The 26,896-nt window shown below is 41.2% G+C and overlaps 1 protein-coding gene across 5 annotated transcripts in view; it reads left to right on the top strand.

The window, feature by feature from the left end:
- The first annotated feature begins 9,636 nt into the window (after nucleotides 1-9,636).
- ITGB6 (integrin subunit beta 6) overlaps nucleotides 9,637-26,896 on the top strand; it is a 72,440-nt gene continuing 55,180 nt past the window's right edge. Inside the window, exons 1-2 of one of the 5 annotated variants that reach the window (XM_083493854.1) lie at nucleotides 9,637-10,321; nucleotides 13,321-13,459. The gene's annotated coding sequence lies outside the window, so the exon portion shown is untranslated. Of the gene's footprint in view, nucleotides 10,322-10,899; nucleotides 11,078-11,724; nucleotides 11,745-12,975; nucleotides 13,214-13,320; nucleotides 13,460-26,896 lie in introns of those variants that run through there. The other 4 variants (XM_083493852.1, XM_083493851.1, XM_083493850.1 and 1 more) reach the window with 4 other exon arrangements.

The following is a 26,896-nucleotide window of genomic DNA, read 5'->3' as shown; positions in this document are numbered from 1 at the left end:
CTTTTTATGTGTGTTTTTTAACAGTGGGTGGAAACAAGCTGCTGAACTTTATAATTGAAAAAAGGGGGTTGTGGGGGGCTTAGAAAAAATATTACTTCTATCTCAGGTGAATTTACTCAGGCTTTATTGAAATGAATAGTAACTTTCTCAAACTGTAATATTATTCTCAAGGAAGAAATGCTAGAAAATGTACCTAACATAAATGACCAGCTACCATAAATGAAACAAGGAGCATTTGTCTCTTCAGTGTCCTTCCATTCCAGATACAGCAATTTTTTGGAAGATATGGTATCAATAAGCCTCTCACATAATTCTAACCCCATCTAAAATAGTGGCAGTGTTTCCTCTTTATCTTACAATAGTAAAAAGCACATCAAAGGATGTTGGCCAAATATGTAGGAGAAGTTCTTTCAACTTTAGCTCTCTTGGCAAGCCTCTACTCTGGGTGGTAGGCTGCCTCTACTCTGGGTGGTACCTTCAGAGAACTTGTTCCTTGCACCAGGACATGTGATCCCTTGTGTATAGGAAGGCCCAAGAAAAGGCACTCTCTGTGGCAGTACCTTAGCTGTCAGATCAGATAAGAGCACAAATTCAGTCAGGCTTGCTTTGGGGAAGTGTGTGAGGGAAGTTATCTAGTGACCTGAAGCAAGCCCTGGCAAATTTGCCTGTGCCACGTATAAGAACTGGCTTGATAGGACAGTTGCTCCGTGCCAGTAGATAGCCCTTCCATAGAAGCATCTTGCCATTAAAAGGTTTTATCTCCCTGCTTGGCCTATAATGAGATCTGACTAAGAGAATTGGATGATGGGGAGTAGGAAATTCATGGGCATGGGTTTTGGATGCATTTAGATCTCTGTATATTCTTTTATTTACTTTTTAAGCCTGTTAAATTCATCAGTGGCTCAGGGCAGGAAAGATAACGTACTGCCCTGTTCAGGGAAGTTTTTAACGTGTGATATTTTACTGTATTTTTGGTTTTTATGGAAGCCGCCCAGAGTGGCTGGGGAGGCCCAGCCAGATGGGCGGGGTATAAATAATAAATAAATTATTATTATTATTATTATTATTATTATTATTATTATTACTGCTTCTGCGGAACTCAGCTTCTTGTCCATTTTTCATTCTATCAGCCACAGGGTGAGTTAAAAGCTTTTCATTCCATGAGAATCAAGATTCTCCCCAAGGACTCATTTGAGACATTCCACAATGTCTTAAGAGCCAGTGTGGTGTAGTGGTTAGGAGCAGTAGACTCGTAATCTGGTGAACCGGGTTCACATCTCCGCTTCTCCACATGCAGCTGCTGGGTGACCTTGGGCTAGTCACACTTCTCTGAAGTCTCTCAGCTCTACTCACCTCACAGGGTGTCTGTTGTGGGGGAGGAAGTGAAAGGAGATTGTGAGCTGCTTTGAGACTCCTTAGGGTAGCGATAAAGCCAGATATCAAATCCAAACTCAACTCTTCTTCTCTTCTTAATGCCACCAAGGCAAAAAGATGAGTGCCTTGAAATGATACAAGGTGGTACCGCCTGGATGAATGGACCAAAGGAGTATATCACACACTTTTTCACACTTTCTTCAACAGACAGATTAGGGATAGCCAACTTTAGGGTATCTAAAGGGGGGGCACATTTTGAAACTCTTGTGGGCACCCATTTCAAAGAAGAAGAACTGGAAATGCCCCAAACCTTTTCTTAGTTCCCTTCTTTCACCAAGAGGCAAAATGTCTATTTCTCTCCAGGATAAATAAAACATGTTTGGGGGACTTTCCAGCTTAAAAAAAAACAATAGGAGGGAAAAACCCTCCATGCTTTTTTTTAAAAAAAATGGAAGGGTAGGAGGACTTGGTGGGCACCAAGAGGATGTTTAGGATGTCAGTGTGTTCATAGGTGCCATGTTGGAGCCTTAGAATTAGATACTTGTCCATTGTACATCTCCTAGTAGATGCCCATAATATGTTACAGGAAAGCGTTTGTCTGTAAATGTATAGCAGACACGTTTCTGAGATCATTGGCCAAGAATGGATCCTTGCCCACATACTGTATGCAGTGGCCCCCTGTATCCCCTCTGTTCACAACATCAGGATATCTAATATAATACAAAACTCAGCTGCCGCGTGAAGTGTGAGTTGTCCATTAGAGGAGAAGGGAATTTATTTTGTATATTCTCAGTGGCTCTCCCAACCGTTAAGTGTTCATATTTGTGCTTTGTTGAAATCTTCAACTCCAACAGTGATTATTCACATTGCATTCTTAAGGGCAATGTTAGAAGTGAGGGATTTGCTGGTGGGAGGATATTGCTTCAGTCTGAAAGGGTGTGGGGGAAGGAGCTTCTGATCAGTTCCAGTCAATTCCCTTCCTGAAAATATTTTGCTGATGAAATAATCCACCAGTTATCTCTGGGAAAACAGTTCAGGACAAAAAGAACACACCACCGCCTATATTTCAGCCAGTGAATGGGATCCTCATTGATTCCAGATGGCAGTCACATGACCAGCACTAGTTATGCACAAAGAGAAAGATCCTTTATGAAAGCTGCTCTGAATTCCTGAACATAAAAATGGGGGAGTTGAGGGCAAATGTACAAATGCTCTGCTCTAAAGGTCCTCTTTGCCTTTAGGGCTGCTTATCCCAGAAGTGTCTTCATTTTAGTAGCAGCCACAGAATTTTCCTCTGAGCTATTTTGGGACCAGGGTTGGGGAGGGGGAAGGGGGAACAGACATGGAACAAATCCATTATCTTTCCCAGAAGGGAATGGGATTTCAATGGCTTTACCCTCATTAGCCACTAGAGGGCAACTTCATTTCGTTAATATGCAAACAATATGTTACTTGTCCATTTATATGTCTGGAATATATATTTCAAGACCTGTCGGAGAGGAGACTAAAATGTAGTTTTTATACAGAACATTGTTACCTTCCACTGCCTTCAGAAGCTTGAGGCATCCATCCTTAATTGGAGGGAAAAGGTTGCCTTGGTGACATATATTTAGAACAATTTTTGAAATAGCTTAACTAATTTAAAGGACATATTTTTTCTGACTTGATCCTGAAATAATAAATAACACAGGATTGTCATCAAATTTTATCATATACTGCAAAGTGGATTGCTTCAATAAAAATAGTAATTAGATTATTACATTACATTATATCTCAAATGCCAAATAACTGAGGGTCTCTGGGCACCGAAGCAGAACAAAATAATGGTTCCCGTAAAACTAGCTTAACACCACAAGAAACTTCAGCAGAAATCACATTACAGCAGACCATAAAATCATCCTAAAGGCAAAAAGCACCATCACAAAATGGAGATGTTAGGATGTTAGCAATAAAGCTGGTTTAAAGATTTAAATCTTTAAAAGGCCCAAGAAAATAAAAAGTAAGAAGTATGTGCCAGGAAAAGCTTCCTGGGAAAGGCATTCTGCAACCAGGGGGCTGCCATTGAGAAGACCCTTCTCTTTCTCCTACACAGCCTCTGTATCTTGGGCTTCAGCCCATTGTCAACGCACACAAATGCTCTATTAATTTACCATTAAACATGATATTAATAAAACTGTTAATCCTTGCCCTTCCCTCGCTGAACCTGTGAAGAGATTACCTGAAATCTTCACAATGTTTTGATTTATAAGATTTTCATGTTGGTATGGAGGAATTGTATTTGACACCTGTTAAGGTCATATGTTCAGATGATGATATACAGGCTGTTAAAATCAATTATTTAATTCATTAGACTCACAATAGCACTCACAATATGAAAACTATTACAACACTATTACAACATGCAATAAAGGAACAACATACCCCACTGCTACCCAGGAATAATACCGGTATCTAGAAAATAAAAATCATCTTATAAAACAATGGAAATATATCAAATCTCTAAAAGTTTGCTTGTCCTATGTTTCTGCTATCATCACATCCCTTTGTACATATGGCTATCATTGTGGCTACATCCAGAGCAATATATAAAATTCCAGCATTGCACCCATATCTACCCAGACTGCTCAGATATAATATGAATCAAGCATCATTTTAAGTTGTTTTCTGGTTCAGAATGCATAAAGCAAGATTTCTCACATAAGCAATAGCATTTAAGGCCAGGCTGCTCTGAATATTAGCTCCCTCCTCACAAAGAAGCTCTCGCTGATTGCTGTGATGCTCTGTAAACTACAAAGCCAACAGCAAGTTGGCTATGAAGTTCTTAGCTGTTTAGCCCTTACTTTCACAGTGATCAACCATCCACTCAAATAGCCTTTGCACGGTGAGTATCTCTATTCTGAGCAACTCCTCCAATTACTTCTTTTAAAGAAATGTATATGGTTGCTATGCCCCCATTCTAGATCTTTACACACACACACAAACTGTATTGCTCTCAGGATATTTGTTTTGGCAAGGGGTACTGGTGAATTCCTAAGCAGTTCTCAACTCCGGCTGTTGCTGGGAACAACTCCCAGAGAACAATGTAATAAGGCACACATGCATAGCACCAGCAATCTGCATGCACCAAACCAGGAGAGAACTCTTAGAAATAGATGGGATGCTCAGAAGAACATAGGCTCTGATCCTAACCAGGGTTTCTTCCATTCATGGATGGGACTAAGATCTGGTGGAGGAACTTGCTGGCAGAAGAAAGGGGAGGCATTTTTTGCCAATTCTCCCCATACTGTCTCTCATGCTGCTCAGAAGGGTTCCCCAAACCTCCGGAGCAGATTTGGGAGGGACGGGTTGTAAGAGGAGGGGAGAATGCGTGAACATTGCCTCCTCCCTTTCTCCTGATAGGAATGTACCAAGAGTGAATTTAAGAAGAGCCTGCTCAATCAGGCCAATACTGATTCTAGCATCCTGTTCTCACAGTGGCCAACCAGATGCCTACTGTAAGACCCAAAGCAGGACCTGAGCAAAATAGCACTCTACCCACTTGCTATTCCCAGCAATTGGCATTCAGAGGCACGCTGCCACTAACAGTGGAGGCAGAAAGTAGCCATAATGGACTGTAGCCATTGGTGTCAAACCTCATTCAGGGGATGGCCCCACCGGTAAAAGCCTAGTTGCAAGCCATGGGAAGAAACATAGAAAGCTACCTGTATACCAAATCAATCTAACTCAGTATTGCCTACAGTAGGTCAGCAACCTAAGGCCCATGGGCCACATGCAGGCAAAGGTGGTCCCCGAGCAGGTGGTGGGGGTTGTTTAACCAGCCCATGGACCCCCACTGCCTGCTTGGGGACAGCCGTCACCTGCTCGGTCGGCTCCCATGCGCCGTGCTAAACCAGCGTGGAGCAGAGCGGGGGCTGCATTCCGCGACGCTCGCAGCTTTCCATTGGCTGCAGAAAGCTCCTGCAGCCAATGGGAAGCTGCACACACCTCCTCTGCACTGGAAGGAGTGCCAGAAATAGCGTTTGTGCATGCGTGTCTGCAGGACCGTGAACCAGCCCAAGCCAAGCCACAAAAACTTTGTCGACCCCTGGCCTACACTGACTGGCAGAGCCTCTCCAGAATACTTTCCCAACACTTCCTGGAGACGCTAGCGACTCAACTTAGGACCTTTGGCATGTGCTTTAACCACTGAGCTACAGCCCGTACTTCACAAGCTAGTAAATATCAAGCCAATTCTGAACTGACTCAAGGAGATCATATTCATCAGTATCCCAGGCTTTCTCTTAGTGGAAACAAAAGCAACAGATCCTATTGCGTTCTCTAATTCAGGATACTTTTGGAGCACTCATACTAGATATTTTGTACTGATTTTGGAATTCAGCAACCTTTAACAGTTCTGAATTTTGAAAGTCTAGCTTTCAGTGGTATCTTTTAAAAAGCTGATGAAAGCTCTTGATGAATTTTCAGGCAATAGTGATAATTATCAACTTCTCAAAGTTAATAATTCTATTTCTTTTGTAACTCTGAATATGGAGGAGAGGGTCACTTCTAATTAGATGTTCTCTTTGAATGGTTTTTTAAAACATTTTAAAACATCAGACTTTTTTTTACTGTATCTAAAACTTAGCTGGTTTTGTATTATGCTTGTAAATTGCTTTGACACATATGTAAAGGGTGATTAATTAATTGAGGAAGAGGAATTAGAACTGTAGTAAGGAAATGCAAATTTGGATAATGTGAGCAGCCCCCGCTCCCCAAATCATTTCAGCTCTAGTGCATTGTGAGTGTAAAATTAAAACCAGGCAAGTTGGCAAGGTTTTTTTGTCCTTGTGTAACTTAAATCCCACACTTCTCAGACTGATAAAAATAAAAGCCAAGAATGGCCCTCTAGTGGTTATGATAAATAAGCTTTCACATTCTTCTCTTACCATTTAATGCTAGGCTGTCAAATGCAAATAGGTTGGAGAGCTGAATTAACTGATGCCCAAAAGTTACAAATATCCCACGCTCCCACCCCCGCCACCACCAAAATATGTCAACTCCATATGACACCAAAGTATCAATTCCTTTCAAGGAGATGCTAAAAGTGGAGTGGAAATTAACATTTTTCCTGGAGCTTGGGTGATTTATCTGTTCTTAAACATTGATTACATGGATGGACTGACAAAAATGGTATTGTGTATGCATATGTAACACAATGCTGAGAGATGCAATAATGGCCACGCATGAATTAACATTTTTGACTGCAACTCTATACACATATCCCTGGCAGTAATTCCTATTGAACTCAGCAGGGCTTACTTCTGAATGCACATGCAGAGAATTGGAGAGGACACCCATGCAGAGAAGAGTCTTTTACTGGCACACACACACACACAAACAAACCAAAGTTAGGATCAGCTGAAATTTGGGAGAGATAGCTGAGAAGAACCCCTGGTGAGTTACCCATCTCCTAGTCTCCTGCAATGATGGCACTGCCAGGCCCTTCCCAAAAGACAACAACCCCAACCTACAAAGTTTAAAAACACGAACCTTCATTGTGAGCCAGCAAAACTGGATTTTCTTATTATGGTATTTATGCTGAGGTACATACTGCCTAATATGACCCTTAGTATTGGCCTGCAAACAAATCCAAACCTTCATTAAAAGGCATACTTTTGGAACTGACCTCTTGTCTTGTACAATCCCTTGCCCACATCAAGATCTGTACAGTATATTAGTTATATGATTCTTGAAACTGATCAATATATAATTCCTATGAAATGCAATATATAATTCCTATGAAATGCAATATATAATTCCTATGAAATGCAATATATAATTCCAGATGAAATTGTAAATAATTTCCCAGCATTTCAATGCATTAATTTTCCATCAATTAAAAAAAAAAAAGTAGAGTCAGCTGCGTCCGAAGAAAGCAACAAAAATAAAATGTGGGATGGTTTTAAGCATGACCCTATTTAGATGTTTTGTAAAACAAAACCACTGAGAACTTTCCTTTCTCGGTAACACTATATCCACCAGACTCAATAATGTGAAGTGCATAAACTAACAAGAGTCATGTTTTGGGGTTTCATCGGCCCCATATTTTTTAAGAACATTAAACAACATATTGTTCCATTATATAAATAGTTAAAACCTTGTGTAACAATGCAATAGTCATGATTGGGAATTACTTATGAGAATAAATTTCATAAAATTTGCAACCATATAACATGCTGCTGATGCACCAGAATGCACATCTACTACGTTTCACAACTGTGGGAGTTGGACAGACAAAACAGTTGCACAAAGGGCACGTTGGCAGCAATGGTCTTTTCTTGAACTACACACACACTCACCAGTGGATGAAGGAGGGCTTCAAGTGTGTTGTGTTGCCTGCTCTGCACCTTGGAGGCAGGAAAACACCACAAACTTATATGCTTACATTCGAATATTACTTATTTGTGTAGCCAAAGCCATTACGAAAACAAGACAAGATAAGGCAAAATAAAGCACATTGCACCATTAAAACAAGTACAGGTAAAGTTAAGCCACAAACTTCTCCAGAAGACTTTTCTGTTCTCTTCCTGTTGAGGCTCAGCCCGTTTCCTGTCTCATCTCAGAGCAACATCCCATTTGGATTCTCTCTCCTTCAGTCTGCTCCTTTATACCCTACCTCAGGGCTTCTTTTCAGCCGGAACTTGCCAGAACCCTTCAGGTAGGCGACATTGTCATTGTCATTCGTGGTGCGATCCAGCACCTCTTTTTCTAGAAAAATAGCACTGCCCTACCAGTTGTTGTTTTTCTCCTTTTTTATTTCAAGTCTTTTGTCCTTACAGTGGTACCTTGGGTTAAGTACTTAATTCGTTCCGGAGGTCCGTTCTTAACCTGAAACTGTTCTTAACCTGAAGCACCACTTTATCTAATGGGGCCTCCTGTTGCTGCCGCGCTGCCGGAGCACGATTTCTTTTCTTATCCTGAAGCACTATTTCTGGGTTAGCAGAGTGTGTAACCTGAAGTGTATATAACCTGAAGCATATGCAACCTGAGGTACCACTGTTTTTGTAGTCTCCAGTAGCTGTTTATCTGTTTTCTCTTACTGTGTTTTTTTAAAAAACAACGCCCTCAGCTTTCCTCACACTTTCCCGCCTTTTTTATTCCTGTTCCTTTCTCACCTCTGCTCTGCACTGTGAAGTGAGGGATTTTGACTGCCCCACTATGGGGAAGACAGACAAAGCCCTACAAGTCAGGGTTACTTCTTGGAAGAAGAAAAAACCCACAATTTGAACTTGGGGCGATGCTTGGCAGTAGCTGCAGTAAGCACCTAATAAACCACCATTTCTGTAGATCCCAGAGAGGGCCCTTCTCTTGAAAGTGTGGCCTCTTCTTTTGAGTTTTACACAAGGGATATCACCCTCTGCCACCTCCTTAAGCCCCAAATTCTCTACCAATTTCATGGATGCCTCTCTCAATGTCCCAGGCGAGTTGGCCATGTCCCTAGACTCATCCCAAGGCTTGATCAACTTTATGCCTAGGTCTCCTTAGAGGGAAAACCTTTTAGGATGTTCACACCATTGTGAGTTGTTTAGTTTCCAAACAGGATGGGCAGTTTAATAGGCAATAACCACTATATTGGTGTGTATTTGTGAGAGAAAAGTAGGGGAGGTAGGAGACATCATCAATATTTTTTAATATTTATTATATGATTCTCAGATAACTTTCTCCTATGGGGCCGCATACAAATGTTAAATGATTTTAGAATTGTAGTTACATATTTATATAATAACATTTGTTTACTTCTTGATTGTATTTAAAAAACCCAACAACCATCCTCCAAGTTACAAATAGAGTGAAACAATAAAATCATCAGCTGGAACAGTTACCGGTAGTTAAAAACAGCTATTTAAAACATTAGTGATAAGCCAAACACAGATTAAAGGACATGTAAACTTTCTACATATCTGGGTAGGCTTGTCTAAACAAAAATGTTTTTAGCAGGCAGAGAAAAGAGTGCAGTGAAGGCAACTGCCTGGTGTCAATAGGCAGGGAGTTCCAAACTGTGTGTCGCCATACTAAAAGATTGACTTCTTATAAATGTGGATTGAGTATTATATACAAATATGCAAATTCCACCGACTGAAGTGGTTGAAAGAGCACATGTGAGGTAAGGTGATCTTTCAGGTAAACTGGTCCTAAGTTGTTAAGGGTTTCATATGCTAATCGTAACACCTTTAACTTGGTCTGGTAGCAAATAAGCAATCAGGTCTAAGTACAGTCACACACCTATCTGCAATCATGCTGCACCAACTGCAGCTTCTGGATCAAGCACAAGGGAAGCCCCACCTGGAGTGCCCTGCAGGAATGCAGTCTTGAATTAACCAATGAATTAGCTATCGTGGCCAATCTTTCCCAGGCCAGGAATAGCCATCGCTGTCATATAAATTGAAGCTGCTAAATGCACTGCTAGCCACTGAGGCTATCTGGGCCTCCAGTGATGAAAGGTGGACCCAGAAGTGCACCCAACTGCAAACTTTCTCCTTCAAGGTGAGTGCAGCCCAACTCAGGGTGGACAACAGACCAAGTTCTCAGACAATTTTTTATCTGCAGCCTCTGATTCAGCATACTGATGGCACCTTGCCCCAGCATTCCTAATGACTGCCTCCAACAGCTTCATGTAGATAGTAAATAGCGCTAGAGATAAGATAGTGCCTTGTGGCAGTGAGGCCAAAAGCACTCTCCTAATGCAGCTCTCTGAATTCAGTCCCAGAGGTAGAACTGGAACTACTGGAACACAATTCCTATTGCCCAGAGCAGGTCCAGGAAAAGGCGATGGTCAGTGGGAACAAAAGCAGGAGAGATCAAGAAGCAGGAGGAAGGCCATGCTCCACTTGTCCTGCTCTCTGCAAAGGTCATCCATCAAGGTGACCAAGACCAACTCAGCCCCATGGCCAGGACTGCACCCTGATTGGTATGGGTCTATATAATCTGTGGTATGAAAGTATCCAAAGTGCTAAGTTAATGTTCACAAGGGCTATAGAATTCTGTGATGTCATACAACTGAGGCAGTTATTTCAGTTGGTACAGTTATGGCAGTTATTAACAGTTAGAGCAGCCAGTATGTTCTGTTATGCTAGGGCTCCCATACGTTCAGAATTTCCCAGACATAGCCAGAATTCATCCGCCAAAAATGGCGTCCGAGAGGAATTTTCAAAAACTGGCTAAAGACATCGGGGAAAACCTGGGTGTATGGCAGCCCATTTTGGAAGTGTTGGGGGGGGAATAGTTTAAAAACTTATTTTTAAAAAAGATTAAAAGCTCAACAACTTTTGTATCTGGATTTTCACTTCTTAAAATATTGCAGCCCTATGTTATGCTGCTGTCCGCCTCAGAGTTAGTCCGTATTTATCTTAGATACAATTTATGTAAGATGTATTACCAACATAAGTAACACCTATCTGCATTGTATATATTTTAATCTGCAAGTGCGTGTACACTAAGCAAAAGTTATGTTATTTAAACTTTAAAAGAGAGTATCTTGCGTAGTTCTTACAGGAGGGGAAAGGGAAATAATTCAAGGGTCAAACGACCCAGGCTCTCTTCCATATAGCTCTGAAATTGGGAACTAAAGTTTAATTCCAACATGATCTGTGTAAGAATGCTTGCAGCTGCCCCACCACATCGCCCTCCAGCATCCTCCCCAAAAAGGGGGTATGTGATGTATCTGGTGATTATCTGGTCACTGGTGCTTATGCCAACCTTCCCTATCCAGATGTTTTGGGCTGCCACTGCCATCAGCCCTAGCCAAAAAATATAATAATTCATATCTTCTGGCTTGGATTTTGCATTCCAGGACAGCTATATTTTAATGCATTGAACAAAGGAGAATTCACTGTCCTTTTCTTCCCCAGTGGGACTAGCAGCTTCAGGCTCTTTACTTTTTGGCAGGATTGTGGCACCTGAGGAAAGATTAAACCCAACACATCACAACATCACACTCCTGATCAAGAGGAGGCATGGTGGCTGGGGTGTGTGTGTGTGTGTGTGTGTGTGTGAGAGAGAGAGAGAGAGAGAGAGAGAGAGAGAGAGAGAAGTATTATACATTCATTGATGAAATATGACTTAGTTTGGCAGTTGTGAGTCACAACACTTCAAAAACGAAGCACTGTAAATCAATGGGTCTTATTGCATAAGCCAGCTCCTTGATTTATATCTGCTGTGTCAAGAGTGTTTGTGAATGGTGCCACAGCACAGTGTCATGGAAAGCAATAGTACTTTCACCTACATAGAAGGATAATGTCAGCCATTTATACCGGCAGAGTGCAGAATGTGGGACAGGAGAATTGCTTGGTGTTCAGGACATTACCAGAAATAATGGCATTGATTCTGCAGTGGTTGAGTAACTAAGGCAGTTTAATGTTCTTTGGAGGGGGGGGGGTCCAACTCTCCTTCTCTTCAAGGAGATGATTAACATGATTGTTTGATCAGCCCTTCTGCTTTATAAGCACACCATAACTTATGCATTAAGTAGCACATTTTTAAACTATGGAATTTGTTCCTGCAAGCTGTAGTGATGGCCACCACCTTGGGTGACTTAAAAAAATTATAGAAGATAAGGCTATCAATGACCTTACTATATCTCTACTGTCAGAAGCAATATGCCTCTAAATACTAGTTGCTGAAGAGAAACGGTAGGAGTGCTGTTGCGCTATTGTGTTCATGTCCAGTTTATGGGCTTCCCATAGCCATCTGGTTAGCCACCATGAGAAAATGATGATGGACTAGATGGGCCTTCAGTCTGAACAAGCAAGGCTCTTCTGATTTTCTTTGGCACATAACTAAGAAGTGGGCTCTTACATTATTACTCCTTCAGGGCAAAGATTGTGCCATTTCTATATTCTGGACACTTTCCTGGTGTGAAATAGTGATAGCAGGTAGCCTTGATCATGCAAACAGATTGAACTGCAAGTAGACCTACAGATTCTATTTAGTAAAATAGCACACAGAATACAGTGGTACCTCGCAAGACGAATGCCTCGCAAGACGAAAGAGTTTTTCGTTTTTTGAGTTGCTTCGCAAGACAAATTTCCCTATGGGCTTGCTTCGCAAGACGAAAACGTCTTGCAAGTTTGTTTCCTTTTTCTTAAAACCGCATTCCTATGGGAAACCGTGCTTCGCAAGACGAAAAATTCGCTAGATGAAAAAACTCGCAGAACGAATTAATTTCGTCTTGCGAGGCACCACTGTATTCTGTATTTGTCCTTGTGTTGTTGTAGTGTGTGTGTGTGTGAGAGAGAGTGTGTGTGTGTGCACATGCACGCGCTTGCTGAAAGCACAAACACATGGAATATGCCAGACCCTGATCAGTCTATATGTGTTCTGTGTCCCTTTAACCTGGGATTCTCTAAGGACTATTAATCAGCGGTTTAGTGGAAGTGGTTTATCTGCAAGCTGCTGGGAAATTCATCCAAGGAGAATTTTGCCATTGATAGGATAACAAAGCCATCCTTCTTCACTTGTCCACAAAACATGAGTAATCTTTCTGTCCAGTTCAACTCATCTAGTTACTCATTGCTGTTAAATAAAACCCAACAGTATACATCTCCAATAGACGTCTGTTGTGCCCGCCCAAACATTCTATGTTTACAGTGGGTTTGTATGCATTTGACTAATGCACCGATATGATCCTCCTGCATACTTCCGCTACATCTCTTGCATAAGTAATACGTTGGCATAGCTCTGCCATTTGTCAGCCAGCAGTCTGCGAACACATTTGCTCGTCAATCTAATTTTAACCTTTTCTCACACAAGCATTTGTAAATCAACCAGGCATTCTGTCGTTCCCTACTCCCTGCTCTTTGTGGTAGTCTCCTTTATTTATTTTTATTTTTCATTTAATGTGCTTTATAAAACATTTTCCTTCTAGCCGGCAGGAAGAAAATTAAATGGGGCCTTTCTCTTTACTTCTAGAATGCTGATATGAGAATGCTGGGAACCTGTTCATTCCTAGGCCAAGGATAAATGATATGTCTGCTGAAAACGATTGATAATGGACCCAGCTAATGTAATTCGGCACTTTCCAAAATGAAAGACCTGCCCACCTTGAAAGGTAAGTCCTTTGATAAATGCATGGCTAATAAACTCACAGTACAGATGCCTAGATCCATTATTGTCCTGTTGATCCCCCTCCCCTCCGGGGTCACTGGGGCTGAATCCATCAATGTATTTATAAATAATCCCCTTTTTTGGTTTATTTTAGTCCAGAGCACATTCTTGGCATAACTGAAATGAAAGGGAACTTGGCTCATATATTTTGGTGAAACAAAAGTCACTGTTAATATGGTTTTCTTCATGTGTGCTTTTAATGCCAGTTTCCCAAGAATGTTACAGTCTGGTATATGTAGAACTGCATTTGGCTTCTGTGAATGGTTTTCTTCAGCTGCTTCTGGTCTTGGATAGTGGTATGCTTTTTAAATCAGAGAGTAGGGTGTTTGAAAGTTTAAAATACCAAAGTGGTGGTGTCTTGAGTCTATAATTCCATTCTGTTTTGTGGCACCTTAAAGACTAACAAATTTATTGTGGCATACATTTTGTGAGCTAGAATCTGCTTCATCAGATTCTGTGTACCTGGTGAAGCATACTCTGGTAAAAAAAAAAAAAGCTTATACCTTTAAAAGGTGTTAGTCATTAATGTAACTCGATATTTTGTTGTTTTTCCTCTATCAAAAAAACAGAACTTGACTCTGATAAATCATTTGATTTGTTTCTCCAAGATTGATGTAATCAAATTATTTTGTTTTGATTAATAATAATAATAATAATAATAATAATAATAATAATAATAAATTTTATTTATATCCCGCCCTCCCCAGCCGAAGCCGGGCTCAGGGCGGCTAACAACAATGTCAGGGGAAATGAAATGTCAGGGGAAATTTGGGTACAATCCTAAAACATCTTAAATGCACCTAAGTCCTATAAAATTCAGTGCAAATTATGCACATAGTTAAAACACTTCATTCTCAGATTTCAGTGTACAGTACCTAACTTTCTCTAGATTTCACCATTATAAAGCTACATTCAAACCAACTACATTCAAACCAATAATTTATTGCTTGAAAAGTATCTTAAAACAACACTCAAATTCTCAACAGATTCAGTCCCACTCAATATTTTCCTTTTCCTTTTAACCTGCACCTTTGGAGCACTCAGCACTAACTTACAATTCATCAAAACAAAATGCTTACACTGACGTATTCAGATCCAATAAACAAGTTGAAAATTATGGTGCCTGACAAACCTTTAGTAAACATTTTAGTTAGCCTTACATAACAAAGAGCTCAAGCAGTACTCTTCTTAGAATATGGTCTTGTTTAAAATCACTGTTCCCAGCAAATGAGGTTGGGAAGTTTCCTCAACCAACCTAGTTCATCTTCTGCATCACTGACACAATCTAACCATACCAATAAACATTCTAAACTCCATACATATGTACCTACACCATACACACAAACTCTTCAGAAGCAGCCTGTTGTTGTTTAGTCGTGTCCGACTCTTCGTGACCCCATGGACCAGAGCACGCCAGGCACTTCTGTCTTCCACTGTCTCTCGCAGTTTGGTCAGACTCATGTTTGTAGCTTCGAGAACACTGTCCAACCATCTCGTCCTCTGTCGTCCCCTTCTCCTTGTGCCCTCAATCTTTCTCAACATCAGGGTCTTTTCCAGGGAGTCTTCTCTTCTCATGAGGTAGCCAAAGTATTGGAGCCTCAGCTTCACGATCTGTCCTTCCAGTGAGCACTCAGGGCTAATTTCCTTAAGAATGGATGCATTTGATCTTCTTGCAGTCCATGGGACTCTCAAGGGTCTCCTCCAGCACCATAATTCAAAAGCATCAATTCTTCGGCGATCAGCCTTCTTTATGGTCCAGCTCTCACTTCCATACATCACTACTGGGAAAACCATGGCTTTAACTATGCGGACCTTTGTTGGCAAGGTGATGTCTCTGCTTTTTAAGATGCTGTCTAGGTTTGCCATCGCCTTTCTCCTAAGGAGCAGGCGTCTTTTAATTTCGTGACTGCTGTCACCATCTGCAGTGATCATGGCGCCCAAGAAAGTAAAATCTCTCACTGCCTCCATTTCTTCCCCTTCTATTTGCCAGGAGGTGATGGGCCCAGTGGCCATGATCTTCGTTTTTTTTTAATGTTGAGCTTCAGACCATATTTTGCGCTCTCCTCTTTCACCCTCATTCAAAGGTTCTTTAATTCCTCCTCACTTTCTGCCATCAAGGTTGTGTCATCTGCATATCTGAGGTTGTTGATATTTCTTCCGGCAATCTTAATTCCGGCTTGGGATTCATCCAGCCCAGCCTTTTGCATGATGAATTCTGTGTATAAGTTAAATAAGCAGGGAGACAATATACAGCCTTGCCGTACTCCTTTCCCAATTTTGAACCAATCAGTTGTTCCATATCCAGTTCTAACTGTAGCTTCTTGTCCCACATAGAGATTTCTCAGGAGACAGATGAGGTGATCAGGCACTCCCATTTCTTTAAGAACTTGCCATAGTTTGCTGTGGTCGACACAGTGAAAGGCTTTTGCATAGTCAATGAAGCAAAAGTAGATGTCTTTCTGGAACTCTCTAGCTTTCTCCATAATCCAGTGCATGTTTGCAATTTGGTCTCTGGTTCCTCTGGCTCTTCTAAATCCAGCTTGCACTTCTGGGAGTTCTCGGTCCATATACTGCTTGAGCCTTCCTTGTAGAATTTTAAGCATAACCTTGCTAGCGTGTGAAATGAGTGCAATTGTGCGGTAGTTGGAGCATTCTTTGGCACTGCCCTTCTTTGGGACTGGGATGTAGACTGATCTTCTCCAATCCTCTGGCCACTGCTGAGTTTTCCAAACTTGTTGGCATATTGAGTGTAGCACCTTAACAGCATCATCTTTTAAAATTTTAAGTAGTTCAGCTGGAATACCATCACTTCCACTGGCCTTGTTATTTGCAGTGCTTTCTAAGGCCCATTTGACTTCACTGTCCAGGATGTCTGGCTCAAGGTCAGCAACCACACTACCTGGGGTGTACGAGCCATCCATATCTTTCTGGTATAATTCCTCTGTGTATTCTTGCCACCTCTTCTTGATATCTTCTGCTTCTGTTAGGTCCTTACCACTTTTGTCCTTTATTATGGTAGTCTTTGTACGAAATGTCCCTTTCATATCTCCAATTTTCTTGAACAGATCTCTGGTTCTTCCCATTCTGTTGTTTTCCTCTATTTCTTTGCATTGCTCATTTAAGAAAGCCTTCTTGTCTCGCCTTGCTATTTTTTGGAAATCTACATTCAATTTCCTGTATCTTTCACTATCTCCCTCGCATTTTGCTTGCCTTCTCTCCTCCGCTATTTGTTAGGCCTCGTTGGACAGCCACTTTGCTTTCTTGCATTTCCTTTTCATTGGGATGGTTTTCGTTGCTTCCTCCTGTATAATGTTGTGAGCCTCCATCCATAGTTCTTCAGGCACTCTGTCCACCAACTCTAAATCCTTAAACCTGTTCCTCACTTCCACTGTGCATTCATAAGGGATTTGACTTAGATTGTATCTTACCGGCCAAGTGGTTTTTCCTACTTTCTTCAGTTTAAGCTTGAATTTTGCTATAAGAAGCTGATGATCTGAGCCACAGTCCGCTCCAGGTCTTGTTTTTGCTGACTGTATAGGGCTTCTCCATCTTTGTCTGCAGAGAATATAATCAATCTGATTTCGATGCTGCCCATCTGGTGATGTCCATGTGTAGAGTCATCTCTTGTGTTGTTGGAAAAGAGTGTTTGTGATGACCAGCTTGTTCTCTTGGCAGAACTCTATTAGCCTTTGCCCTGCTTCGTTTTGAACTCCAAGGCCAAACTTGCCAGTTGTTCCTTTTATCTCTTGACTCCCTACTTTAGCATTCTAATCCCCTATAATGAGAAGAACATCCTTCTTTGGTGTCAATTCTATAAGGTGTTGTAAGTCTTCATATAACTGGTCAATTTCATTTTCTTCAGCACTAGGGGTTGGTGCATAAACTTGGATTACTGTGATGTTAAAAGGTCTGCCTTGGATTCGTATCAAGATCATTCTATCATTTTTGAGATTGCATCCCAATACAGCTTTTGCCACTCTTTTGTTGACTATGAGGGCCACTCCATTTCTTTTACGGGATTCTTGCCCACAGTAGTAGATATGATGGTCATCCGAACTGAATTCACCCATTCCCGTCCATTTTAGTTCACTGATGCCCAGGATGTCAATATTTATTCTTGCCATCTCATTTTTGACCACATCCAACTTACCAAGGTTCATGGTTCTTACATTCCAGGTTCCTATGCAATATTTTTCTTTACAGCATTGGACTTTCCTTTCGCTTCCAGGCATATCCGCAACTGAGCGTCCTTTCGGCTTTGGCCCAGCCGCTTCATCAGCTCTGAATCTACTTGTACTTGTCCTCCGCTCTTCCTCAGTAGCATGTTGGACACCTTCCGACCTGAGGAGCTCATCTTCCAGCGTCATAACTTTTATATGCCTTTTGTCTTTGTCCATGGAGTTTTCTTGGCAGGGATACTGGAGTGGCTTGCCGGTTCCTGCTCCAGGTGGATCACGTTTGGTCAAAACTCTCCACTATGACCTGTCCATCTTGGGTGGCCCTGCACAGCATAGCTCATAGCTTCTCCGACCCCTTCATGGATCACTGCCTTGCCGTGGCGAAGGGGCTTGAATAACTCAGAAGCAGCAGTCACACATTAAATCAATGTGAGAGCAGGGATGTCTCCCTAGCCTTGCCTGCTAAGTTGCTGGTTCTGGCTTGCTCTGTCCCTGGAAATAAATTCAAGTGTGCCGCACAAATGCAGGCAGCAAGGAAGCCTTCATGCATGATTAAGATAAGGTTACCAAACGTCCCCGTTTCCCAGAGACAGTCCCTGGATTTACAAATCAGTCCCCTGACAAAATCCACCTACTTAGTAGGAAGTTGAAAAGTGTCCCCGGCTTCATTGAAAAAAATCTGGTAACCTTAGGTTAAAATGCTTAAAATTTTAACATGTAGATCATAATGTGTAATGAGATCACATTTCCTTTTTTATGCATACACATGTCCACTCGCTACATGTGGTTATGTACATAGCATGTTACACATTTTCTCATGATAAAGTGCTTTCAGTCTAGGGAGATGTTGTCTAAGATGGTCCACAGACTCCAGAAAGAAATCCACACACGAGAAACACAAGTTCTATACACAGATGTGCTACCTGAAAGTATTCTTTGCCTCCACAAAATGTTACCTCTGCTGCTGCTTCCACACACATTGAAGTAGCACTTCATTCACACACACATATAACACTACGCAAATTATCTCACTAAGGTGGTTTTTATAATATATATGATAAGGAACTGGTCTCGCTACCCTAATCTTTTTATACAGAGTGTGATATAAATCTAAATAACCAAATAAGAATAATCTACTTGGTATGTGAACTTTCAGCTTGTGATATGGATGTATTTGAGGCCTATAGGATCCATGACACTGGTCAGATTCAGCATCTGACAACAGCTGGACTAAAATATTTTGGCCTGTATTTTGAATGACACTTATGAAATCCAGCCAACTTTGATAGCGTTTACTAGGCAATATGAATAGAACTGCCTAGTTTTCTGACTTCCACCTGGAGAGTTGAATATTTTGGTTCTGGCTTTTCTCTCTCTGATTCAAATTGCCCCATATAAGCCTCTAAGTAGAAAAGGGAAATGTTTGTATATAATTTAGGTTTTCCCATTTTGAAAATAATTACTTGTTATTTCCCCCCACCCCAATTACAACATATGTCAGAAATCCTTAAACTTACACGATATGCTTGGAAGACTATACAAAGCTATACGATCATGAAGGGGAAACTTTGGCCCTCCATATGTTGAGGGACTCCAACTCCCACCACCTCTGACCATTGACCATGCTGGCCAGGGCTGATGGGAGTTGAAATGACATTTGAAGAGCCAAAGGTTCCCCACCACTGCTATACCAAAATGAACTATTTTGTAGACTCGTTAGAATATTAGCCTTCAGCGTTGCATTAGGATCTATGAGGCCCGTGTATAGAACTGAAAGCAGTAGACAATCATGTGCCCAGAAAGGAGCAATATTAGGAAAGGAAAATCACCCCCTTGTTTGTGTACTGCTTACATTTGCGTAATACTGAGATGCTTCTCACAGCAGGGTGTTGAGGCTCAGTCAGGACAGCTTTCATTGCCTCTGAATGCTTGTTTGTCCACTGGCTTTTTGAATACTTTATACAAGGAAGGCACTAAGATACAGCTTTTTTAAAAAAGTAAAATATACTATAAAAAGAGAGAGTGCATCTTTGTATTTCATAAGCATTCTTGAGCATACTCACTTGTCATTTTGTATTGCACACTAAGATGAAATGGCTCTAGATTTATGTATTGAAAAACATAAGCATTGTCTCATGAGACCAGACTCTTATCTAGAAATAGTACTCCACTTCAATGTGTGATCAGCCCAGTGTCTCTGCACTGGACTTTACAAAACCCAAAAACAAATTCCATAAAACTTGGCAATATTTTCTTATGTACTCTATTGGCAATCGCCATTAACAAATGGACTTTTATGGAAAAACATTGTGGGATGGCATGGCAAATGGGTGGGATGGACATGATTTGCAATGCCATGCCCCATACGGATTTGATAATATAGTCCCATAATTCTGGTTTGTTATAACTGGGGGAAACTCTTGTGCATATTATGTTGTCCTCTTTCTTCTTTTTCTTCTTTCTCTCTTGGTTAATGTGTTGTACATAATTTTCTATAAAGGGAAAGTCCCACTGGATGTATGTACTTCCAAGCAAAGATTTTTAGGAGTGGGCTGCACTGACAAGAAATGCTTAAACTGAGACACAGTGACATATACTACTTTCTTGAAGATGCTTCCACTACAATTTCAGCTTCCACAAATTAGATTTTTGCCTTAGGTAAAAGCCCACAAACACAATTTTGTTGTGTTCAGTATGTGCTCCTGCTTCACTGTGTCTCAAGAGAGAACTTAAAGATATGAGGGAATCCTGCACTTTGCAAACTACCTTGTATTTGAGATAGCAATGAGATTGTGAGTTCCATTCCATAGATAATGGGAAAGGAGGCTCCTTTGAAACTATTTGGCTTGGAAGTAGAAATGTGTCTTGGAAGTAGAAATGTGCCTAACTTCAATGCTGCTGTATTTATTATTTTTGCTGCTCCAGTTTTTCAAACCATTTAATCTGAGGATTATAGAAGATAACTGCAAGCTAAACTATCTGGGCAGGCCAAATAAACTGATTACATATTAACTCTTTTGTCCTACAATCATCCTAGCAGACTGATACAGAAGCACTGGTTTCATCATATAATATGTGTATGGGACAGGAAAACAGTTGTGTTTAGATTTTGAGGGTATTTTTTTTTTAAATGCTTGGCATTTTCAGTTGGAGGGCTGTGCCCCAGTAGCTCCAGAGGACCAGCCCAAATCGCTGATGAACAAACATGAAGGCCAAAGGCTTTTAAGCCATTTTCACAGGAGAGATTTAAGCACCCTCTTACTTCTTCCATTAAAATAAATGGGCTTCAGTGGGCTTAACTTTGATTTTCTTCTGAGGGTATATTCCAGCCAATAGTGAGTTGCTTGATAAGGGGGAGATATAAGTATGTGTTTAACTGTTCCATCCTGCCTGGATTTTGCCTTGTGATTGATCGTATATGTACCAGCCAGTCCTTTCTGTTTAATTATACTATACCTACAACCCCACTGACATTTCTACAACCTAAATATCATGGCATGCTATCATGACATGAATATAATCTCATACACACAGCATGAGTCATGAAGTGAAACTGCCAAAAGCTTTTTCCTGGAGACGCTTGAGCCCTTGTCAGATTTCAATTTCAATTAATGGCATCACATGCCAAGCAGTGCTTCATTTCTAAAATAAGAGGTGCCAGGAGGATCTCTAATGCCAGGAAACCATCCCTGAACCTGGAAAGTTCTGAGTCCTAGATATATATATGTGGGTGTTGGCTGTGGTTAGTCATACATGAGAAATGGGATCAGCGTCACACTCTTCAATTTTATTTCTTCCCATGTTCCAGAGCTAAGTTATAGCATTAAAAAGCCTTCCCAGATATACAGGATGCAGGTGTGCCTTTAGTTTACCGCTGGTTTCATTTTTAAAAAAGCTTTGTTTTTATTAATAACTTTATTGTTTTATTCCTTTTGCAAACCGCTTTGCTTTTTTGGTTTTTACAATCAAGCGGTATATAAATTTTATGAAAATAAATCAATGGCTGAAACAAAGCATAAAAGCAAGTTGAGCAACCATTTTGTCTCAGAAACACCACTAGAATCACACAAGTAGAATGTTTACTGCCATGCCTAGCCCCACTGTTTCAGAACAGCTCAAAAACTTTGCTTTGCCTGGCATTCCGCTGTTCGCCTGGCCTTCCCTATAATAAGCTGTGTGTGGTCACACCCATAGCTTAACATCTATGAAGAAGCATCTCTTTAATGCTTCATCATGTTACAGGCTTCACCTTAGGTCAGCGTGATCTAGGCTGAAGCAACTGCACTTAGCAATGGCTTCTGATGACTAAAAAGAGAGAGAATAAATAGGGTTCAGGCTGATGTACCCACTGTCACCCACCTACCCCATCAAGATGGTGCAGAGATTGTCTGAGGCCTGTGGCATGAATATTGTTAGAATAAAGTTATAAACTCAACAGCGTAAGTCCAGCAGGCCCCTGGCAAGGCCCCCTGCCCAGCTTAGCCTCTGAGGCCCGGAGCAAGTGTACCCTGCTGCCTCATGGGCCTGCACACCATGACTTTTGACAACAAGTGCATTCCAGCCCAGCATTCACCACCATGACATAGGTTATGCATGTTGGCCTCTATTTTTGCATTACCATCAAAGTACTCAAGTTGCTGGGCAAGCACAATCAGACCTTTTAAACTTCTTTTGTTTCTTCTCTTCTTTTTCTGTTTTTAAACTGCTTTGCATTTCTTTGTTTCCCTTTGCTTCTTTGTTGCATTTCCCTGGTCATTCATTTTTTTGCTTTTTTTTCCCACTCCTCGGTAACTTGGGGGGCGGTGCGGTGCCATTTAATATGAAGCATGTCCAAAACAGGGTTCTTAACACTTGCCACAGGAAAGGCTCAGAGGTAGAGCATCTGCTTTGCTTGCAGAAAATCCCAGGTTCAATCTCCGACATCTCCAGATATGAATGGGATGTCCCCTATCCGAAACTCAGGAGAGTCACTGCCAGACAATGTGGAAAATACTGGGATAGATGAACAAATTATCTGACTTTGTATAAGACAGCTTCCTATATTCCTAAAGCTCCCACCTCCCAAAAAGAATTCCTCTTTGCTACCTCGATCAGCTGCCATGGCTATTACAAATATGTTCACCCCTTTCCCCAGCCTCCCTGGGCCCTGAACTAAGAGGTACAAAGAGCACATGGCAGTCTTTTGAACACATAAATAACATTGTCAGATCTGGCCTCCATGCTGTTCTGAACAATAACTATGCCCCTACAGATGGCGTAAGGGAAGGTCCAATAGACACAGGGACCTGAGAGTGAATATTAATGTGTGTGAGAACATCTGTGCAAACAGAGATGAAGGAACCCCTAGCATTGCACTGCACTCAGAGATGTTGATGGAGTAGCCTGGGGATAGTCATAGAATGCACATCTGCATAAACTGCCCAAGCGTAACATCCAATATTCAAAGGTTCATAACTTTAGAAAACTTAACAGATGCTCAAGCATTTTCCCACCTCAATGATGTATTTGTTTTTTCTATGCACTAACTTTCCTCCCACTGTTTCCTATGTTGGAGAATAGGGAACAGGGTGCAGAAGAGATCATTTGTCTTTAATACAAGAGGAAGGAGCCGTTATGGCACTCCCTTCTTATGTCTAATATATCAGGAAAAAATATCCCCAAATTTCTAGACAGCGTGATAAGTTTGGGATGTGGAATGCCAACCATGTAAAGTCAGAACATTTTACTGCTACAAAAAAATGGAGTTAAAGTTGAATTTATTGCCCTATGATACACTAGAGGGCACTCCTCCAAACACACTAATATATATTTATTCATTTGCATGTAGATCTCCTAGCAGTTGTGTCACCTTTTGTTATCTCTTTGGGAAAGCCATTATATAAAATGAATGTATGTTGATATAGACAAGAGTTAGTAATGTTTAACAGACTGTCAGTTGTATTATAGCTTGGCAAGCATTATAGCCAGAGGTGGTGAACCTGCTGCTGGACTCCAGCTCCCATCAGCCACAGGTGGCGGTAGGAGGGATATAGTCCACCAACACCTGGTGAGCTTGAGGTTCCCCAACCCGCCTTAGAAAATAATTAAAGGCAGCACCAAGCATGTCCAGTGGAAATTACCTGTTAACTAGAAAAGATATGGCAGGTTATTTATCCAGGATACCTATCAGATTCCATTGGTACTTGAATTATTTCCAGTCTGTCAAACTATATTTTGGCCAACCTACGAATGGCAGCTATACTTCAACTTCATCCCCGTTCCATTTAAATGAGCTATGCATGCATGAAAAAGGATATTAGAATTTTCCATGATTTCATATCGTTTCATATAGATGGAGCAATATATTGGAAGCTGTTCCTCCAGCAGACGCTGGGCAGGAAGTGGAAGCATATCCCAAGCAGTATTAGAACACATATTAGATACACAGAATTCCATCCAACCACTGCCGCTGTGCCGGTTGGCTTGCCCAAGTATGAGTGGGAGGTATTTAGGCCCATGATATTGGTAGTGATGAGTTACATAGCTTCTTCTGTATAGCCAAGCAATCCTCTGTGCCTTAGCTGTTAACTGTTATTCAAGGATGCATTGAGCATATCCTATCGTCCTTCCCCTAACTCTTTAGAAGCAGCAAATAGTAACAACATCGCCTCTCCCCATACCCAATCTCTTCCTAGATCTTTTCCTTTCCACTTTTGATATTTGGATTTCCCCCCCCCCCCCCGCTTCTTGATACAACAGTCTTCCAGGCATATAGAACAAGGCTTATCAGTTTCACCTTAGACAGAAGATGTGAACTGATAAAGCATTACAGCAAGGTATCTTTCCTCTGGCCTGTTTCTTACTCCATGGAGATTTGATATGGTATTTTATGAGATGAAGACAGGAACACAAAGGAGCAAAAATGCAGCTCATGTATACTCTGTGGAATTGTGTGGATAAAGCCTTAGAAAAAGTATTGCATTGTAAGTGGTATGTACTAGTCACAATCCAATGCAGAGGGTGAAATCCAGTGAAATCCATTCTCAGAACAGCTTTTGATCAAGTGGAAACATCTGCAGACATTAGAGAAGGGGAAGTGGTTTTCCCTGATTTTCCCTGCAACCCTTTCCACACAGTTCTGGATGGTCCTCTAGCCCTCTGGAGCAGTTTTTAAGTGGCTGTTGTTTTTATGCTATGTATAAAGTATATTGGTGCTTAAAACACACTTTAAAAAACTCATCCCCTTCTCTTATGTTAACAGACACATCTGCTGGATCAAAAGCCATTCCACAAGCAGAACAGCAGTGGTGGGTTTCACCCAGAGTCAAGCAAACTTATATCAATGTATTTCAATACAATATGTATGTTAACATTAGACCATGAAATTAGCACTTTTCGCTGCTTAAACTCAGGGACCTAAAAGATGCCCCTCTCTGCAGCACAGATATTATTATAGTAAATCATTAGTTCACAAAAGAATATTCTGAAAAAATAGCAATTGCAGAGGGTACTGAAAACATCATGACAGTCATTTATGTATTTATAAAATGATCTCATGTCTGAACCTTTTCTATGCAAACAAAAGTACAAAAATCACATTTGTCTTCCATAGAAACTGACTCAGATGTCTAATATTCTTTCTTGAACATAAATAAAAGGAGACCTCATTATATTTTATCTATGTTGGCTATTCAGACATTTATTTCCTATTAATCAGGCTGAACATTAACTCTAGTTGACTGACTCTTTTTATAACAGACAGAATGTTGTTAAGTAGGAATGATTCAGCAGCTATGTTGACGTAGGAAATCAGTGTAAGAAGCAAGACAGCATAACCCAGACTGCCTTCTAGTGCTGACGGCATTCAAAATGCCTGCAACCTGGCAGTCCATGAATTTGGCACATGGTGCCAGATCACTGAAGTGCCTAAGTAATGAAATTTTGCTGATGTGTGTGTAGAAGGGGGGGGGGGGAAACCTTCCCCAAGAGGTATTTCCATTTTTACTTTGCAAAAGTAATGAGTATCTTGGCATCAACATCTTCAAAATTTGGGGGCAGTGTGAGCTGCTCTGTCAGGTCATGCCAGTCGCACCATGGGAATTCAGCAGAATTACTGGTATGTAATATATGACATCAGGTGTATATTTTGGTGGGCATGGCTTGGCCAAAATGGCCTCATGGTCCAAATGGAAAGGCCTGGTGGGACTCATTAGCAGGGGAAGCTCTCCACCCCTGCTTTATGGCTACTAGCAACCACAGCCAGCCACCCCGAGACATCCAGGTACGTCCTCTACCACTGCACCACCACCAAAGTTCAGGATCCTGGAAAATCAGCCGAATGAACAGACAACGGCATGTGCACCCCTCTATAAACGACACAGAAAAGATTGATTTCTTTCTTTGAGAGTGAAAAAGAAACAAACGTTAAAAACTATGAAATATCTTGATGCCTGGAAGTATGCTGCTTCCCAAAGAAAGAATATCAGATGACAGAGGGCGGGTACTCAAGTGGTCTTCACATATGCACTGAACATGTTAATGCAACTTAAGGTTTTTTAAAATATCTTCAACATTCCCAGGAGTGACCAAACTGCAGTTGGGACCTGAGCAGTTCCAGTGCAGCTTTGCAGCCTTTTCTCCCTGTCATCTCCTAGGGAATCATGGTCAAGTTGGTAGGAAATGAGAAACTGGATTATCCAGGTGGAAGTGACAGAGTTGGCTGAGTCCAATGGGGAGTATGGTTGTGGCAGTGAAGTGGCATAGGCCACAATGAGAATGCTGTGAGGTAGAAAAGGAAGCAATGGGAGCCAGAAAGCACCTGGGGTTTTATCAGATTCTATATATTTTAGATTATAAATGCAAACAAATGAGTTGCATGCAATTAAATTGTACAGTGGTACTCAGGTTAAGTACTTAATTCGTTCCGGAGGTCCGTTCTTAACCTGAAACTGTTCTTAACCTGAAGCACCACTTTAGCTAATGGGGCCTCCCGCTGCTGCTGCCGCGCCGCTGGAGCCCGATTTCTGTTCTTATCCTGAAGCAAACCTGAAGCACTATTTCTGGGTTAGCGGAGTGTGTAACCTGAAGCGTATGTAACCTGAAGCGTATGTAACCCGAGGTACCACTGTATGAGTCCAGGGCAGCAACAACATCCCAAACCATTGCATCATATTTGTGAAATGTTAAACCAAAAGTTATGATTGACTCAACTGGCTGCCTTTATT

The sequence above is a fragment of the Podarcis liolepis genome (genome assembly GCF_965112155.1).
Source record: "Podarcis liolepis genome assembly, chromosome: 1".
NCBI classification, from domain to species: Eukaryota; Metazoa; Chordata; class Lepidosauria; order Squamata; family Lacertidae; genus Podarcis; species Podarcis liolepis.
The sequence above is the reverse complement of the archived record's forward strand: the minus strand, read 5'-3'. Positions and strand labels throughout refer to the sequence as shown.